At 56.7% G+C, this 19,590-nt stretch overlaps 1 protein-coding gene across 3 annotated transcripts in view; it reads left to right on the top strand.

The window, feature by feature from the left end:
- The window catches only part of LOC122364650 (zinc finger protein aebp2-like), a 58,706-nt gene that overhangs the window by 16,740 nt on the left and 22,376 nt on the right, over positions 1-19,590 (top strand). For 2 of the 3 annotated variants that reach the window (XM_043335265.1, XM_043335273.1), the window contains exon 1: positions 16,440-16,589. The exons of the other annotated variant lie outside the window; for it this stretch is intronic. The gene's annotated coding sequence lies outside the window, so the exon portion shown is untranslated. Of the gene's footprint in view, positions 1-16,439; positions 16,590-19,590 lie in introns of those variants that run through there. 3 annotated transcript variants of the gene reach the window in all.

The following is a 19,590-nucleotide window of genomic DNA, read 5'->3' as shown; positions in this document are numbered from 1 at the left end:
CGTGGACATGGTTCTATGTGATGTCGGGACATTATTTAGGTCTGATGAAACCAGAAGCTGCTACCGATATTGCTAGCTGGCAACTGCAAGTAGAGTTCGTTGTCAGTCTGCCCAGAGTACGGTACGGCAGATAAAACATACCGTCTCAGCTCTGGCGGTGACGGTCAAGGCAACCGTGTTCGTTTCTTCTCACGTAGCCGACACACCCGTGTCTTTGAAAAGCTCACGCGAATGTGAAACTGTTTGCTGCAGATCAGTGATGGTGTAGAGGTGGGCGCTGGGGAGGGTCTCGCTCTCGCATACAAATATTTTTTACGAAATTAAAAAAGCTAACTAAACTCAGTCACACTGATAAAAATTTTGACACCCCACCTCTACGACGACTCCATGTTTTAGAGTCTGAGTGCTTAGATTTTGGTGTCCGACTCCAAAATGTATGGTCATTGACCCCATCGTTTGGCGTCGGTTTCCGACGAAGCCAAAATATGGTGTCCTCCTGAGAGGGTCACGACACCCTTAACTCGGATCAGTGAGCTCTGCGAGGGTGTCCGACACCAAAACGGCAATAGTTGACGCCTTTGTTGGGGAGTTGGCTATCTTTAAAAGGGAGTCGTGCATCTTAGCAAGGGAGTAAGACACCCCTTTATGAGAGTCAAGTTAAAATGAGGTGTCTTGACTCTACGTTATTGCACTCACTTAACATGGAGTCGAGACTCCTTTTACACATTTGACTCCCATAAAAGGTGCTTTACTCTCTTGCCAAAATATCTGACTCCTCATCAAAGAAGGATGACTCTCTTTTGAACGTAGGTGACTACCTTTGGAGAATAAGTGATTCCCTTTTGAAACTGTGTGACTCTCGTTTGAAAATGAGTGACTCCCTTTTTAACATGTGCGACTCGCCCTAAAAATGTGCAACTCCCTTTTCGAGAGGTACAACTCCTTTTTGGAAATGTGCGAATCCCTTTTGAGTTAGGTACGATTTTCTTTTAAGATATGTACGACGCCATATATACAAGTTTACATATAGGTATGACTCGCTTTTGAAGGTGTACGACTCCCTGTTGAATGATCCCTCATGATCTACCACTCCCTTTTGAAAATTTCCATTGATGTACGGCTTTCTTTTAAAGAACTACGACTAAATACCTCGCTGAAGATATGTCTCTCTAACAAAAGTGTGACGTTTCATTACGGGAACGTTAAACTCTAACAGAAAAAGTATAGTCCCTATTTAAGGTTTCAGACTCTTCTACGACTCCTTTAAACGGATGTTATATAGGTGGCGCTGCTATCGTGCTGTTACTGAAAGTTTTACTTTTTCTCATAGATGTCGCTGATTGTGACAGTCTTTTTTTGCGTCGAACTTTCCGCGTTTTGCCTGTAGGTTTGACGTTCCTTGTCTTTCTTTCATCATTTTCATCAGTTTGGCAGTTTGAGATTTAGGACTGGCCCATCACAACTTCTGTATGATGTAAGATGATTGTGTGGTAATGCTTTGACGGCTAAAACTCGGTGAAAAGATTCATGTTGCATATAATAAAGCTTAATACTTGCATGCGCGTGTTTATACTGATTAGACTCCAATCTTGGGGTCAAATCAATGTTTGCAGATCGGATGTGGACATTGAAGTCATATCTTTAGATCTTCCGAGAACAATACCGTGGAATTTCTCAGGATATGATGGAAATGGTAGACATCTATACATGTCACGGTGACATCAGTGAATGGCGGCACCGTGGTTTGCTGTTTCGCTAAAGAATGGCGAAACACCAAATAAGACGATTCCGCTGAAGCGCGTCGCGCGTAGGGATTATTTGGCACCTAGGAAGATAACACTCCAGAAAAGTGTCATTTGCACCTCGGTAGGGGGTAATTCAAGAGAGCTATGACTCCATTTAAGGTGATATGCCAAAAAGTCCGCCCCATAGGAGTGTCAAAATACCCTCTTTTGGGGCATCATTACCCCAAAAGAAAGAGTCCTAAGGGGAGTCGTGACTCTATTTATGGTGACATGCCAAAAAGTCCGCCCCACAGGGGTGTCAAAAAACTCTCTTTTGGGGCATCCAAACTCCGAAATCAAGAGTCCAAGTACGCCAATAAACGGCGTTCACGGACACCATATTACGGTGTTATGATGCCCCAAAAGAGAGTTTGTTTGACACCCCCGTGGGGCGGACTTTTTGGCAGAGTCACCCTACCCCCCATTTGGTGTCATTTTTTCTTTCAGTGCATGCTGCACCTTTTGGTTTTTATACACTTGTTTGATGTTTTCGTTGGCGTCACCAAAGGACCCGATGTGGCTTTCGGTGGCCATATCCTACACCCACACACCCGTTGTTGACCAGGTGACCGGCTGAGTAGGATATGTCGTTGGTTTCATGGAACTGGCCGCACGCCGGCTTTTCATATTGACCTGTAACGTCCCGTGCTGACCGACCCATTCTGTCTGTTTCAGGTGAGTTGGTTTTGAAAGGTGGACGGAGGGTTACCGTTACTTCAGCATCCGCTGTCGGCGGCTGACGCTTTGAATGGACGGACATCACTGCATAGTAAGCTTTTCTGATACCTACCTCTCAAACCGCAATCCGCACTCGCATGCCATTCACACTGCAGTGGCACGCTGCCCGTTCAAAGGGTATCAATGACAAGGAAACGTCGAATATTGCACTGTTATTTTTTACGACGTTCTTTCAAACACGCTTGAAAGGTCTGATTAGGTGTAAAAAAACACCGTCTGCAGGGTAAAGAGTACTTCCAAGTTTTTTTTTCTCACAAGCAAGACTGCACTATGCATAACAGTTAAGTAGTGGTTCTAACGTTCAATGCCCACTTCAACAACTAAAAACGATGGGTCATTTTCTTTTCCTTGATTTCCTCTTTCTCTCCTTTCTCTTTTCCACTCACCACTCCTTTCTTCTCTCTTCTCTTCTCTTTTCCTCTATTCTGATCCTTTTCTCTCTCTCTCTCTCTCTCTCTCTCTCTCTCTCTCTCTCTCTCTCTCTCTCTCTCTCTCTCTCTCTCTCTCTCTCTCTCTCTCTCTCTCTCTCTCTCTCTCTCTCTCTCTCTCTCCTCTCTCTCTCTCTCTCTCTCTCTCTCTCTCTCTCTCTCTCTCTCTCCCTCGTCCCATCAGGACCGATCAGCTCTCCACACCCGGCGCAGGTGGCAGGACGCCACAGCGGCTGCCCATCCGGTCCCTCGGCCTCTTTTGTGCCGACCTGGCCCGGAGGGACCACGTCGGGTGGATGGGTGACACAGCACTTCATCCACTCAATGTCAGCCCCTGGTTTTCGCCCTCACGTGTGTCGCTACTTGTTAAATACCTCGGATTGTTTCGTGACGCTACATTGGACTTTCCGCACCGGTAACCACTGAGCATTCGAGCAGTTGCTGATAGTGGAGACCACTGACCGTCAAGGTTGTCGGTCCGTGACTGCCGACAACCCAGTAGCTCAGTGTGCCCGTGCTAACTGCTAACTCGCCCTCGTCGGTGATGCGACAGTGCTAACTCGATCTCAGCAGCGGTTGGGCCGTGCTAACTCCCTTCGACAGTGATCAGCCTCTGCCCGTGCAACTCATCCCCTCCGGCGCGGTAGGCCCGTGCTAGCTACTAGCTAGCACCCCTGCCGGTGGAGCCGTCCCGTGCTAACTCACCCCCTCTGGCGTCCGGCCCGTGCTAACTGACCCTGGTGGGTAACGGTGCCGCTCGCCGGACAGCTGAGTTTTTGCACTGCCCGACGCTCGCAGGTATTCAACTCATAGCGGCGACGCGGCTATGGAAGGTTAGGACCCTGCCCGGGCGCCACTGAACGTGACCGGAGCAAAGGGAGACGGGGGTCGGAGACAGATAAATCACCCCGCCGACAGACGCGGGGCAGACCCTGACTAGGGGTGGTGCGAAGGGGAGTGTAGGAACGGGCGCGCCGCTGGCAGGAGAGCCGAGAGGCGCGAACGGCAGTCGTCGACTGCGACGGACGGCGAGTGGAGCAGAGAGTGGGCGAGAAGTGAGCTAAGGAATCCGTGCGGAGTGCCAACGGCTACGAGGATTATCCGATCACGCACTCCTTAACGCCGACATGGCCGCCGGCGAGTGGAGCGGAGAGCGAGCGAGAAGGGAGCCAGGGAAGCTGTGGGGAGTACCAACGGATACAAGGATTCTATGGTCAGGCACACTAACGCCGGCACGGCAGGTGAGGCGTATCGAGCACGGCTCGGGGGTACGTACAGCGGAGTGCGGTTCCTTGGCGGCGACACCACGAGGATGGTTGCCCGGCGACTGACGCGGCGCCACCATGAGGATGGTTTCCCCGGCGACTGACGCGCATCTATTCAGAGGCATATTAAGCGCACACGCAATCGTAAAGGAAACTGGGGAGCCTGGTAGGCACGCTTTGAAGGGTCGTGCAACGCGACACCCCAACCTGCGACGCGATACACACAAAACACCTGGTTCCGGCCACCCTACAACTCATGCACACACATCAGGTCCGCCGCCGACCCCTCGGCTACTCTGCAACTGCTATGCGTCCGACGCCCCGGCTACTCCGCACTGCACATACATCAGGCCCGCTGCCGACGCCTCGGCTACTCTGCAACTCACGCACATACATACCCATGCACATGCATCAGGTCCGCCGCCGACGCCTCGGCACGCACATACATCAGGTCCGCCGCCGACGCCTCGGCACGCACATGCATCAGGTCCGCCGCCGACGCCTCGGCACGCACATGCATCAAGTCCGCCGCCGACGCCTCGGCATGCACATGCATCAGGTCCGCCGCCGACGCCTCGGCTACTCTGCAGTAGAGATGTCCTCGGATATAACTTTTCGGTATACCGATACCATACTGATACCAACTCGGTACTTGCTAATTGATTCCTAATGTGTTCGGTATTTTGTTGGTATAATGCACCATAGGTTGGTACTTGGTTTGGTATCGGTATTCCGATTTTCCGTAGTCGACGTCCTACTCTGCACCGCACATACATCAGGTCCGCCGCCGACGCCTCGGCACCCACACGCATCAGGTCCGCCGCCGACGCCTCGGCTACTCTGCTGTAGAGATGTCCTCGGATACAACTTTCGGTATACCGATACCATACTGATACCAACTCGGTACTTGGTATTTGATTCCTAATGTGTTCGGTATTTTGTTGGTATAATGCACCCTAGGTTGGTACTTGGTTTGGTATCGGTATTCCGATTTTCCGTAGTCGACGTCCTACTCTGCACCGCACATACATCAGGTCCGCCGCCGACGCCTCGGCACGCACATGCATCAGGTCCGCCGCCGACGCCTCGGCTACGCTGCAGTAGAGATGTCCTCGGATATAACTTTTCGGTATACCGATACCATACTGATACCGACTCGGTACTTGCTAATTGATTCCTAATGTGTTCGGTATTTTGTTGGTATAATGCACCCTAGGTTGGTACTTGGCTTGGTATCGGTATTCCGATTTTCCGTAGTCGACGTCCTACTCTGCACCGCACATACATCAGGTCCGCCGCCGACGCCTCGGCACGCACATGCATCAGGTCCGCCGCCGACGCCTCGGCTACTCTGCAGTAGAGATGTCCTCGGATACGACTTTCGGTATACCGATACCATACTGATACCAACTCGGTACTTGGTATTTGATTCCTAATGTGTTCGGTATTTTGATGGTATAACGAACCATAGGCTGGTACTTGGTTTGGTATCGGTATTCCGTTTTTCCGTAGTTGACATCAATACACTGCACTGCACATACATCAGGTCCGCCACCGACGCCTCGGCTACTCTGCAACCCACGCACACACATCAGGTTCGCCGACAACGCCCCGGCCACTCCGCAAATCACGCACATACATCAGGTCCGCCGCCGACGCCTCGGCTACTCTGCAACTCATGCACATGCATCAGGTCCGCCGCCGACGCCTCGGCTCCTCTGCTACTCATGCACACACATCAGGCCCGCCGTCGTATAGCCTCAGCCACCCCGTAAACTCTGCACCGGCATGGGTCGAGAATATGGTATGGCAGGCATGGCACGCGCCGCACCAACTTAAAAGATGGTATACTTTTCAGGGTAAAAGCTACGAAATTTAAGGATTTCAGTTTGATAAGAATAAAACACGATAGTATTGTTCCGAGCAACTGGCGCCATACCAACTTTGAAAACAATTCTCCACCCATGTTCGCACGTACATGAGGTCCGCCGCCGACGCCTCGGCTACTCTGCAACTCACACACATGCATCAGGTCCGCCCCCGACGCCTCGGTTACTCTGCAACGGCACATACATCAGGTCCGCCGCCGACGCCTCGGCTACTCTGCAACTCACGCACACGCATCAGGTCCGCCACTGACGCCTCGGCTACGCTACAACCCTTGCACGTAAGTACATCAGGACCGCCGCCGACGCCTCAGCTACTCTGCAACTCATGCACATACATCGGGCCCGCCGCCGACGCCTGGGCTGCACTGTAACCCCTGCACACATCGGGTCCGCCACCGGCGCCTCGGCTAATCTGCAACCCATGCACACGCATCAGGCCCGGCGCCGACGCCTCGGCTACTCTGCAACTTACAGGCGCCAGGTGCGCCGCCGTCACCTCGGCCCTCTGCAACACGGTAGGCACTTAGCTTACTGTCGTACTGACTTAAAAGTCACCGTCCAGCACAAGAAGAAGATCTATTCTGCTCTCCTCTACACCTTCCAGCCAACTAAACTCACAATCCCCCTCCTGGCACATCCACAGCTCGCAGACACACATCTCACATCATCACCAACCAATCGCGCTGTCATACGTCATATATCTCACATCATAACCAGCCAATCATGCTCCCATACGTCATGCCCGGCCCAGCTACTTGCAGGGTGTAACTCGGCCCTGCCGGCATCAGATGCCGGCGGCTATGACCAATGCTGGGTCACCGGTTCACAGCTCGACGCTGAAGCTGACTCACACTTATACGGCTCACATTCATCCTTGCGTCACGCTACATCACCCCCTGGTTCTGAAGAACCACATTACTCTACATGTTACATGTCATTCAATCAACGCATCAACTACATCCTCTGGCACACCATCGCCATATCTTTCCGGCTCTCTTCGAACACGCGTACCACGCCGCAGCGTCGCAGGCACGAACGTTTCACTCTCGTCTGCGGACACATCGGACCCGGTCGGTGGATCGGGGTCCGGGGACTGAGCGACGCTGGGCGGCCGCGTGTCCGACTCCGTCACATCACTCGGAGCTGGCGACACACACACGCCATCACACTCGCTGTCATCAGACCACTCCACCGTTGGCGCTCGCAGAGCCCCTGGCCTCGGACATTCAGGGACGGTCAACCGATGTCGGAGGTTTCGCACATGTCGTGGGACATTATCGACTTCGATTGTCTGGGCCGAAACGACGCCTGTCACAATACCCTCGTCTGACTTTACAAAACATCGGTCGCCCCGCCGCCGAACCCACACCTTGTCCCCTACCTGGTATACACCGGGTTTCTTCAGCGGCAGGGCGTCACCAGGCTCGTCTGAGGTTCTGCGGGGCGTCACGTCAACGTCTCGGCCAGGGTGTCGAAGCACCCCGTTGATTGGAGCTGTGGCCGGGTCACTGCCATCCTTCGGTGTCACGTTGTATCGATGGACTGCTTCAGCAACGGAGCAGGACTGCCGGGCCACCATCACTTTGATGGTACGATGATGGCGCTCGACGATGCCGTTCCCGCCGGGCTCGTAGGCAGCGCGGAACCGGATGGATACGTCCCAGCGAGCCGCGAACGCTAACATGACCCGGCCACGGAACTCTGTCGCATTGTCCGTGAGTATTTCCGCCGGGGCTCCACGCTCTAGAAACACGTTCTCCAGCTCACTCACAATCTCCAGAGCTCCTGCCCGGCGAAGCCGTCGCCATATGGCGTACCTCGACGGCCCGCAGTCCACCAGCGTCAGGTATGGGTGGCCGTGCACGTGGGTGACATCCATGGCCAGGCGATCCCACGTGCGTTCTGTTCCGAGTGACCCACCGGGCCAGCGCTCCGGCGCCGGGTCAATCGAGGCACACGTCTGGCATCGTCTGACCACGTCTCGCACAGCTGGTTTTGACACCCGCCTCACCCCCAGCTCACGTCGGGCGTACCACAACGTTCTCCTAACTCCTTGGTGACCGATGTTTTCGTGGATGGTGCGGATGTCACTCGCTGAGGCACTTGTGATGGCAGCGACAGCCACCGGTTGTGCTTTGGACGAATCAGTGGTTGGCTGGTCGGCAGTCTGCAGCCAGGCGTTGGGCACCCGCGTCACCTCATCAGCACGGTTGACCGCTGACGCGACCAGCTCGATAGTGACCTCCAGTTCGTACTCGATGACGAGCTGACGGAAAACAGCCACGCGCCGTCGGATAAGCATTTCGGACTGCGCCTTGGTTCGCAGCCTTGCCTTACCCGACAGCGCGTCACTCAGCCAGCGGTGCACCGTCACCGAGTCTGTCCGGAGCGTCAGGCGACGGAAGCCCCATGCTACCGCCAGGTTGACACCGTTGAGAGCGGCATCCAGTTCTGAGATATTGATGTGCACGTCCCTCTCCGATTCGGCACGCAGCCAGGACGCGTCCTCGATGATGGGGGCTCTTGGGTCACTGCGGCAGCTGGCGACGGCGGAGCCCGTGGCGCTGATGTAGCGCCGTCGCCGTGCCCGTTTGGGCAGAGCCGGGCGATGTGGCCTACCTGGTTACAGGTCCAACACCGCAGTGGTGGACGGCGACCCGTCCCTCTGGCTCCCCGCTGCTGCTGTACATATGATGACGGCGGCTGGACGACAGCCACCGATGCAGTCGCTCTCTCCCTGGCCGCCATCGCCAACGTTGACCTAGCGACGGCGACGGCTCGCTCCAAGGAGAGAGTTTCATCTCCAGCACTGTTACGTACTGTTAGCCGCACCTCCGGCGGCAGACCTTGCAGGAAGTGCGTCGTCATCACTTCGTTGGACACTGAACCTATGAGGGATATCAGCCGCTTGACTGATCCCAGGTAGGCATCCACAGACTCGCCCGGTTGTAGACGTCGGTGATACAGCTCATACATAGCCGCGTCGGGTCCCAATGCAAATGCACGATGCAGTTTTTGGCGGACGATTGCAGCATCCCGCTGCTCGGTGGAGGAGAGGGTGGCCCACACCTCGTACGCCTGGTCCCTCAGGCGTGTGGGTATGACAGCGGCCAGTGACACACGACGCAGGGCACACAGCTGTGTCGCCTGCTCCAGCCATCTGACGACGTCACCGCTGCCGTCGAACTCCGGTATTGCCCGCAGATCGAATGCAGGCGCAGGAAACTCTGGTTCCATGGTATTGGTACCAGCTACCGGTGCACCACTGCCCTCTTCTACGTCAGACATAATCACAACACTTAGTCGAGAAGGCCGAAATAGCTTGTCGTACTGACTTAAAAGTCACCGTCCAGCACAAGAAGAAGATCTATTCTGCTCTCCTCTACACCTTCCAGCCAACTAAACTCACAATCCCCCTCCTGGCACATCCACAGCTCGCAGACACACATCTCACATCATCACCAACCAATCGCGCTGTCATACGTCATATATCTCACATCATAACCAGCCAATCATGCTCCCATACGTCATGCCCGGCCCAGCTACTTGCAGGGTGTAACTCGGCCCTGCCGGCATCAGATGCCGGCGGCTATGACCAATGCTGGGTCACCGGTTCACAGCTCGACGCTGAAGCTGACTCACACTTATACGGCTCACATTCATCCTTGCGTCACGCTACACTTACTAAAGCGCATTTTAGCGACATCAGAGCCGGAGTCGATCGCCGGCGACCTGGTCACTCGTGGAGGTGTTCACCGCCGTACCGTACAACACGGAACGCAGACCATTTAGTCACGCCGGCGATTCGATCGGAGTCTGGCAGGCGTAGTTCAGACACGCTATTGTCATCGCATATAACATCTTGCCACGAAACCGCTGCTCGGCAACTCGACATTCTTTTTTTTTTCGCCGGGACTGGAAAACAGCATCTCCTTTTTTTTGTCTCAGAGACCAGCTTTGGGATAATGCCCCTTGTCAAAACAGACCACGCATTTCGAGAAGCGCTTCCGAACGCAACCTGATGGACATACGCTGCCGCAGAAACACATCTCAGCCAGTCACCTTGGAGGCTCGGTTTAGCACTCAAGGCGTCTCTTTGTAAAAAGGTCTCAAAGTATTTTCTAAGTGGCCGCCTCCGTATTTCTGCAAATCGACATACGCATACATCCGGTCCGGCGCCGACGCCTCGACCACTCTGTCTACCGCCTCCGTATTTCTGCAAATCGACATACGCATACATCCGGTCCGGCGCCGACGCCTCGACCACTCTGTCTACACTACACAGCTGGTCCGCTGCCGACGCCTCGGCTACTCTGTCTACACTACACACCTGGTCCGCTGCCGACGCCTCGGCCACTCGGTCTACACTACACACCGGTCCGCTGCCGACGCCTCGGCCACTTTGCGCTTAACACGCACGCACACACACACACACACACGCACCCCCCCCCCCCACACACACACACATACACACCCGGTCTGCGTCATGCATCGGCTGCTCTGCAACTCGACAGGCATCTAGCTATCGACAGACTATGAACTTCTTTCGTCCAATGTCTGAAATACTGGGCTCAACGGTGGCAGACGAGACCGAAAGAACAATCCGCACACACTGAGAAAACAGTTTCTCCATTTTCGGTCTCAGAGATCAGTTTCGGGCTAATGTCCCCGATTCAAAACAGATCACACATTTTGAGAATATTTTCTGAGCAACGCCATTGATCGCAGAAACAGAGCTCAGTCGGTACCTATTTTCGGTGTCAAGCTTTTAAAAATTAGTCTCACTATGAAACCAGTTTCCAGTCCGAACCCCAGTTTCGGTATCGCTTGAATCCAGTATTCGGGTACATGAGCCCTTAGGAAGCCTTACTGAAACCGTTTTAAAATTCAGACACATTTGAGGCTGGTTTCAGCGCTCAATTGAGTCTTTATTCAAACTGCTCTCAAAGTGTATTCTGAATGCAGGAATCGAGCAAGCACAGACAAAATGCATGCAAGATCATGCCCGGACACAACTACACCGACTACGCCGCTGCCTGCCGGCTCCCCAATCTCGAGACTCCGAGTAAGCGTCGCGACACTGCAATCTGCGGCAAGCTGGCAGCCGACACTTTCGCGAACCCTGCCCACCCACGGTAACCCGTGCGAGCAGCTGCCAAATGTGAGTCCCCATATGCGCTGGCAATGCAAAGTTGTCATCCCGCAGGCCAGAACGGAGGGGCAGAAAAGTCATCGGCGCCCGTGCTCACAGGCCTCACGAACAGCACGTGATTCTTAGGTAGGGGTAGGTGCATTTAAAGTACGCTAACAATGCACCGTTCCTACTTTCCGTGAGGTGAGGCACTGTGCTTTGCGTGCGGCGCCATCACAGCACCGGAATCTATGCACAACCTTTTCTACCAGTCATTCACGGCCACATGGCCATACGAACCTCATTTATGTATGTGCGGTCGTATAAGCACGTAAACCGGGTCCGCCGCCGACGCCGCGGCTAAGTTGCGCGCAACATAGGTCTACGGGACCGCTGCCGACGACTAGATAATCTGCAGCACGATATCAAAGGCGAAACCAGGCCACTGATCCCAGATTCGCGGCATTCCATTTTAGCCAGCACCGATGACGTCGGTTTAGGCGCCGGGAAGCGTGCCGGGCTAAACATCACAACCCCGAGGCCGCGAACACGGGGGTCCAAGACCGACACGGGGACAAAACCATCGGATCGGACCCCCCCCCCTCACCGCAGTGTGTCCAGGCATGGCTTCACACACACCGGAATATCAGCGCACGACACGGCAGGGCCGCCGGGAACCACAGTCGCCCCTCCCCCCCCCCTCCCCCAAGGCCGCCCGCGCCGACCGCCAGTCAGAAAAGACAGCCATCGGCGGAGCCAGAGCCGGCCGCCGGCCGCTGGCACAGCCCCGGCACCGCCATGACACCGGACCGGCTGATGAGACAGTCAACGCCGGGGCAGCCGCGGGCCCGCCTGCCGGTACTGTCCGCGGGGCCACAGAGGCCCACAGTGGGGCCGCCACGGTCCTCAAACCGGGCGACAGCAGCCTGACGGGCCGCCCCGCCGCAACCTGATACCAGCCGACGCCGCACGACCCGGCTCCCCCGCTGTCCCCCGGCGGCCACGAGAGGCAGACGACTAACGAACACCCCGAACACGGTCACGTTCCATTAGTGGGTCGCGGCGCCCCCACGCCGGTCGACAGTGAGTCACTGGCGGCACTGTGCGGGGAGTATGGGGTCCAGTCACAGCTGACTCAGGACGGGAGCCGACCTTGGGGTGGAGGGAGTCCCTCGCCGCCCCGGTTCACACTAACTGGTTCGACCCAAACTCACCACCAAGAGCCATGCCGCAATAACAGACCGGGCATCGCCAGCGGAACACACTGGGAACCTTTCCGCATGCGGCATGTGCCCGGGTTCGTGGTCAAACCATTAACTGCTCAGCAGAGATCGAGAAGGTGTGGGCAGCGGACGCTTAGCCTAAGACTTTTTCATTCCATTGGGTGTATTTGGCGTTTTTTAGGGGCCGTCCTACCCTACAAACGAGCCGACGCGAGTGGTTTCGGCCGCTGACGGCCAACTGAGGCGAACGCTTGGTGATAGTGGCGCGGGCAACGGGGGCCTAATCAACTCATAGCGGCGACGCGGCTATGGAAGGTTAGGACCCTGCCCGGGCGCCACTGAACGTGACCGGAGCAAAGGGAGACGGGGGTCGGAGACAGATAAATCACCCCGCCGACAGACGCGGGGCAGACCCTGACTAGGGGTGGTGCGAAGGGGAGTGTAGGAACGGGCGCGCCGCTGGCAGGAGAGCCGAGAGGCGCGAACGGCAGTCGTCGACTGCGACGGACGGCGAGTGGAGCAGAGAGTGGGCGAGAAGTTTCCCACCCACCCTCACCTTTTTAATAGATGCGACTTCGAGATCCGTCAAACCTGCATATCCTTAATCCCGACCATTTACCTCGTCGTTATCACTCCGTCGGTGCGTTTTTTAGGGGCCGTCCTACCCTACAAACGAGCCGACGCGAGTGGTTTCGGCCGCTGACGGCCTGGTTTCGGCCGCTGACGGCCAACTGAGGCGAACGCTTGGTGATAGTGGCGCGGGCAACGGGGGCCTAACTGTCTATCTTGGCCGGCGGCGGCGGCCGAGCTTTCCTCGTGCTGGCCGCGCACGCACCGTCCTCGACCACTCGCAGTGGGCTGCACCGGCAGACCAAACAAGCCGCTCGCACCGGTTCCTGGCGAGGCCGAGCATGGCTAACGGCTTGTCTGGCTGGCTGGTGACTTGTGGCTTGCAGTGAGTGTGGTCAGAATGTTCATGCTAGCTCGCATCCTTGGCCTGCTGCAGGGTACGTGATGGAATAAAATCACATCTTATATCTATAACACACTAAAAAGAAAACAGAATAAAGCGCGGAAAAGAATGTGTCTTGTTCTGAAGCCATGGTTTAAGACATGCTAAAAACTGCAGCTCATAAGTATATTCCTGTCATATCGTTCACCGGAAGCCAATTTTAAAGTCACATTGGTTACGCATCTGCCTTTTCATGCGGCGCAGAGCCGGCGCTCCGTGTGATCTGGCTGCGGCGGCCCCGCTCGCCGCCCCCGCGGCACCCAGAGCCGGCGGCCGCGGCGCTGCACGAAACGCTCTCCGGTCGGCCCCTTCTCAGAAGCATTCTGTGGCCGCGGGCGGCGCTCTTTGTGGCGATCCCACCGGCCCAGCCAGGTGCAATGGCTCGCTGGAGCCAATTGCCGCGCTCCCTGCGCTCCGGGTCGTCTGCCAGTCCTCGGGACGGTCGCCACGAGTGATGTAGGCGGACCCTACCTTGCCTACATGGAAGAACCGCCCTATGGTCTGTGGCGGCTCAGGCTTCGGAAATTTGTTGGCAGGGCCACTCGTGCTGAAATAGTCTGCAGCCGAGCGCGAGTTCCGACAGCGTGGCGTCACAAAAACGACACGCCAGCCGCCTGGCGCCTGGCGCCCATCGATCAGCCAAGCACAGCCGAACACAGACGGGCACAGCCGCGGGCCAAACACAGACGGACACAACCGGGCACAAATGGGCACAGACGGGCACAACCGGGCACAGATGGGCACAGCCGAACACAGACGGGCACAGCCGAACGCAGACGCCAGACGGACCGGACGTAGAGAGACCTAACGCAGACGGACAGAACGCAGACGGACTGAACACAGACGGGCACAACCGGGCACCGATGGGCACAACTGGGAATGGACGGACCGAACACAGACGGACCGAACACAAACGGACCAAACACGGACAAACTGAACACAGTCGGGCACCTACGTGGGCCGAACACAGACGGGTACAACCGAGCACAGATGGGCACAGACGGGCACAGCTGAACCAGAGACGGCCCGAACGGAGACGGACCGAACAGAGACGAACCGAACACAGTCGAACTGAACACAGACGGGGCGAACACAGACGGACCGAACACAGAACGCAGCCAGTCGCCAGAGCGCGGCACTGCACTAGCGAGGCGGATCGAACACAGACGGACAGAAAACAGATGAACCTAACACAGACGGAACGAACACAGACGGACCGAACAATGACAGGCCGGGAGGCAGGCTGAGCACTGTCGGGCCGAACATAGAGAGACCTAATCCCAGACGGACCGAGCACAAACGGGCCGAACACAGACGGATCGAACACGGACGGAACACAGATGGATCTAACACAAACGGAACGAGCACAGACGGACCGAGCACAGACGGACCGAACATAGACGGGCGGAACACAGAGCCAGAGCGCAGCAATGCACCGCCGAGGCCGTTGGGCGACTGTAAGAGCTGGGAATACGACGGGCTTTAGGACTTGACAGACGGTGCGCTGATGATTATACTCTTAGATGCCGCAGGAATGATGATTGCGAGGCAATACTTGTGGTCGACTCAGAGTCATGCCGCTTGCTCTTTGTCTTGAGTCGAATGTCGACAGAACTCAGGACTTAAAATGTCTAGAGAATGTCTTGAATTCCCGCTTCCGGTTTCGAGCGATCCCTCATCCCAGGCTACATTCGACTGAACCATATGCAGTTAGAAGTTGATTTCACTGAACTTCACGGAACTTAACAGTTAACTGCACTCCTGCGAGGGATATATCTACTGAATGAATTGCCGCGTGAAAATAAGGTACTAGACAGCTGAGAGACGACACAGCTCCGCTCCGGTCCCGACTCTTGCTGGCCGTGCAGGTCTCGCAGCTTTCGGCTCTGTTGGACCTTTGCCGACAGCCGTCCCGACAGCCGACAGCCGCCCGACAGCTGCACCGACATCCCCTCTCACGGACGGCAGCCGTGGGCAGTCGATAGCTACCCCGTCCGTCTCCTCGCCGCGCGCAGTCGCGTGACCTTTGCCGGGCGTCGGCCACTCATTCATGGATTGTGGGCCGTGGGCGTTTGACCGCGTCTATAGGTGCCATGAACTCCACCGCCGCTGCCCTTCTCGTAAAACGGTCCAGCCAGCGCCCGCGGACTTTGGCATGCAATATTGACGGCTGGACCTGCCCCTCCCCGGGCCCGGCTCGACACCGTACGTCGGTAGCCAGGGGCCGGCGAGGCCGTGCGTCACACCCAGCCGCCTCCGTCACCGACACTGCGTCATCAAAGGCGATGGCGTCACCGGGACGGGTGCCAACCGCCGCGCCGCGCCGCCGTCCCAGCGGAAACAGCTTCCGGAAAACGACTCGCGTCACGAGACCAAAGGAGTCTGCAACTTTGATCAGATCGGGTCGCGCCTGGTTGGTGGATAGAGAGCATGGCGCGGACGCCGGCGGCGAGTGCCGGCCGGGTGGCGAGCACCGGTGTTCCGCTCGCCGCGTGCTCAGCCCATCCGGCCGGAGCTGCGGCGCGAACAAAGCGGCCAGGTGCTGCGGCGGCGCCCGCGCGGCATGGCGCGATCGGGCCGCAGCTGAGCCGTGACGTCACCGGCGACAAATCCCAGCTGACGGAAAACAGGTGAGAAAGCGACTCGGATCGCTAACGAGCCGCTAATATCGGCCGCACGGACGGCGCGGCCGTGCACGAGCGATGCCGGCCGGCAGGCAGACGGGAGGACCGCCGCCGGCCGCCTCCGGCTCTCCTCTCCGACAGCCATCGAGGAGCCGGCTCCCACCGACCGACCGACCGACCGACCGTCCCCCAGTGAAGCAGTGGTCGCCAAACCGGCTACGCTCGCCGCGGCGTCCGCTGGCGGGCCGGCCGGGCCTGGTTTGGGGCCCACCGACCACTGGGACCCCGCCGGGGAGGGACAAAGGCGGCGCCGCGCCGGCCGGCCGGCCGACGCCGGGACGCGCCAGTTCCCGGCCGCTGTGCGTGCGTGCGTGAGCGGCTCAGCGGCGCTGCGCGAGGGCGCCGCGAGCGCGCAGTGACTGGCCAAGAGGGCCGACGGCAGTGCGATTGGATGAACTCGGGATTACTTTATACTCAAAGGACGCACCAGTGACTGTAAGTAGCACGTAGTCAGGGAGGTGGGGAGTAGAGAAACTGCGACAGTTTCGTCCGTTGGGACCGGGCCGAGCTGGTTCTTCTCCATGGGTTGGGCTTCGGTTTCAGCGTTTCAGTGTGGTGGAGCCGAGCCGCAGTGGTTCTGTGGCGTTCCGTGGGACCAGGCGGAGTTTACTCCGTCCGTTTAGCGTCCCTCCCGGCCTGGCGCGCTGTCTGTGCTGTTCCCCGCCTGCCACGTGGACGCCGGCGATGGCGGTGATGGCGTCCCCTCGGCCGCCGGCCGTTCGTCCCAACCGGCACGGGCCGCCCGCTACCCCAGCCGTGCGGGGAAGCGGCCAGCTGACAGCGATCGTTACGGCCGGAATCCGCCACCGAATTGGATGACTGTCAAAGCGTAATCGGTGAGCACGTGTTGTCGGTGCCGGAGTTTTCGGAAGGACGTCTGACTTTACGCTGCGGCGGAAGTTAGTGACAGGGTTGTCCGAGGCAGCGGCCGACGCATCCTTACCTGGAATGCCAGCCCGCTGCTCGACCGCTGCGCGCGCTCACTGTCGGGAAGATTTCTCGCCACTCGTGGGTGGAACGCCACCGGACATTCCACGCCAACCGTGAGTCGGTTAGCGGATATTTCAACGGCACCCGTTTATGACGAGAGAACATTGACGTGCCACTCGGCCGGCTAGCAGATTTTCCCACGTCATTCCTCAGCGATTTGAAGAACGTGCTTTTTCTCACATCATTTTTATTCTGCCCTTCCCTTTTCTTTGTGACAACCCGTACCTCAACCGAAGAAAAATTAAGAACGGGTTAAAGAATCATCACGGATCCGGAGTTGAGCACATTTCCGACAGTTTCTGAGCTGCATGTCGTCATTCTCACGTTTGTCATATACCTGCCGGCCGGGAGCACACGGCTCGGACGGGTCCGGCGGCGCGCCTCCCGTCACCGGCGGCCGGCCGTGAGCGCCCGAACGGGCTGTTTTTGTGCCCTGTTGCCGTCACCCCTGCGACGGAGCGGCCAAGGCCGGCCGGTGTCGACTGCGCCGCTGCCGCTGGTGCTGGTGCTGGTGCTGGTGCTGGTGCTGGTACTGGTGCTGGTGCTGGCGCTGCAGAGCTGCGAGCTGCGTACACGCACAGTGACCTCGGCCGGCGCCGAGCCGGCTCCACCCTCCTCCTCCGGCGGTGCTGTGCAGTTTCTGCGGCGACTGGTGAGCCAGAAACCTCCTCTGCACAACGTCTGTTTCACTCTTACAGTAAAATTACAAAAAATGAAACTATTTATCATTAAGAATTGTGATTGATTTCCTAAACTTCTCCAGTTTATATCCGACAATCGATGTGTGCGTATGAGAGCGATACCCTCGGGTCGATTTCCACTTTGGTGCTCGATGCTGTCAGTCTGCACAGTCTGGCGAACTGACTGGTCGGCCATCTGCCTGCTGCCACAGGCATCTCGCGGTGTTTATAGGTATCTTGCACCTCGCTGTGGGTTGTTTGTGTCTGCCTGGCCGGGTGGCCTCGCGCGCAGGCTGAACTGACGAGAAACGTTGCTGGCAGTACCTAACCGGTTTGAATCATTTGTTGAACGAAGGGATTCTTAGCAAATTATATTATTAGTGAAACGCGTTTCCACCATTTTTTCGAACGTTGTTGCGGTAAATGGTATTTCATCTGTTTTTATTCGAATATTTCTGTCTGCGGAATATGCGATTAGCATTGTCAGCTAGACATGCTGGTCGTATTACTGAGTTGATATATCTGCAGACCGTCCACTGCCACAGTCGCTGACCTGCACAGTGTGCGTGCGCCCGGCGCTGGGACGTGTGCTCTGCGCCGCCCGCGGCCGTGTCGCCGCGCTCCGGACGGCCATCGACCCTGCCCGGACCGTCGACCTCGCGCCGACGACGCGTGTGCGTTGGCACCGACGCGTCGTTGGCGACCATCACCCGCACGCGCAGCCTGGCGACCGAAGTGGTTCCGGCGACCGGTCGCCAGGCAGCCGCCGGCTCTCCGGCGGTCCATGAATACCAAAGCAGCACTGTATTTGCCGTTGCCATTTGCTGTTAGGCCATGGTCCCTCCGCCCTCGTGTCGCCAAATATAGACTTCAAGCCGAGGTGCACCTTAACAATTTAAAACATTCTTCGATGAAATTACCGAAGGTGGTTTTAAAAGTGAGTAGAAGGGAGTATCACTATGCAGCGTGGTGCTCACATTCCAGGATGTTGACGTCACAACGCTTGATGTTTGATGGTTTCCAAAAGATACCTGTGCGTCTCTTGGTTTCAGAATTCAGAAGCAGAAATATTATGGTCGACTGAGTTGGACGGGAAAACGTTTCGCTTTCACGCTATTTTTGTTACCTGGTTGGAATGCGATCTGATTTAATTGGGCTGGCTCTTTGCCGAGTTGCCATGCTGTCACTTTAGATTCATTTATCGTGCGAAGTTTCAGCAGGATACTAAATGTGACTATTGGCTGGTTATTTGCTACGGATCAAACGTTTGTTATTTTTTTTTTGCATCTTTTACTGATCATTATGACGGAACTCTCAGTAAGTGGCGATTGTCAGAAAGCACCCGATGGCTTTCCTCGGCCGTAATGCCAATCGTCGGAAACACCTCTTCCCCATGCTGTATGGACGGTGCTCGGAATCATATGCAGCGCGGCTAGCCGTCCGAGCGGCGGTGCAGTCAGGAGCTCAGCGATTCCCGTCAGTCCCGACTCCCACGGTCGATGGTAATCTCTGTTTTCATGACCAGATTCTCGCTGTAAGTCTAGTTGTTTTGCTTGGTTGCCTGGCAACAGCTGGTTGTGCGGCTTAGCGTTGCGGTAAGGCAGCGCTGTTCGGTGAAACGGAAAGCGACGACGCCTGTGCCGGCTGGTATTTCGCGGTCAGTGGGGAGACGTTGGCATGACGATCAATGTTCGTGGTATGTAGTGATGTGTGCGAGGCGCAATAGCGGTTCTGAGCTGCTCTGCCGAGTACAGGATTCTCAGTTT

Source organism: Amphibalanus amphitrite, unplaced genomic scaffold (genome assembly GCF_019059575.1).
Source record: "Amphibalanus amphitrite isolate SeventyFive unplaced genomic scaffold, NRLGWU_Aamphi_draft 000027F_arrow, whole genome shotgun sequence".
Taxonomy (NCBI): domain Eukaryota; kingdom Metazoa; phylum Arthropoda; class Thecostraca; order Balanomorpha; family Balanidae; genus Amphibalanus; species Amphibalanus amphitrite.
This window is presented reverse-complemented; position numbering and strand designations above follow the sequence as displayed.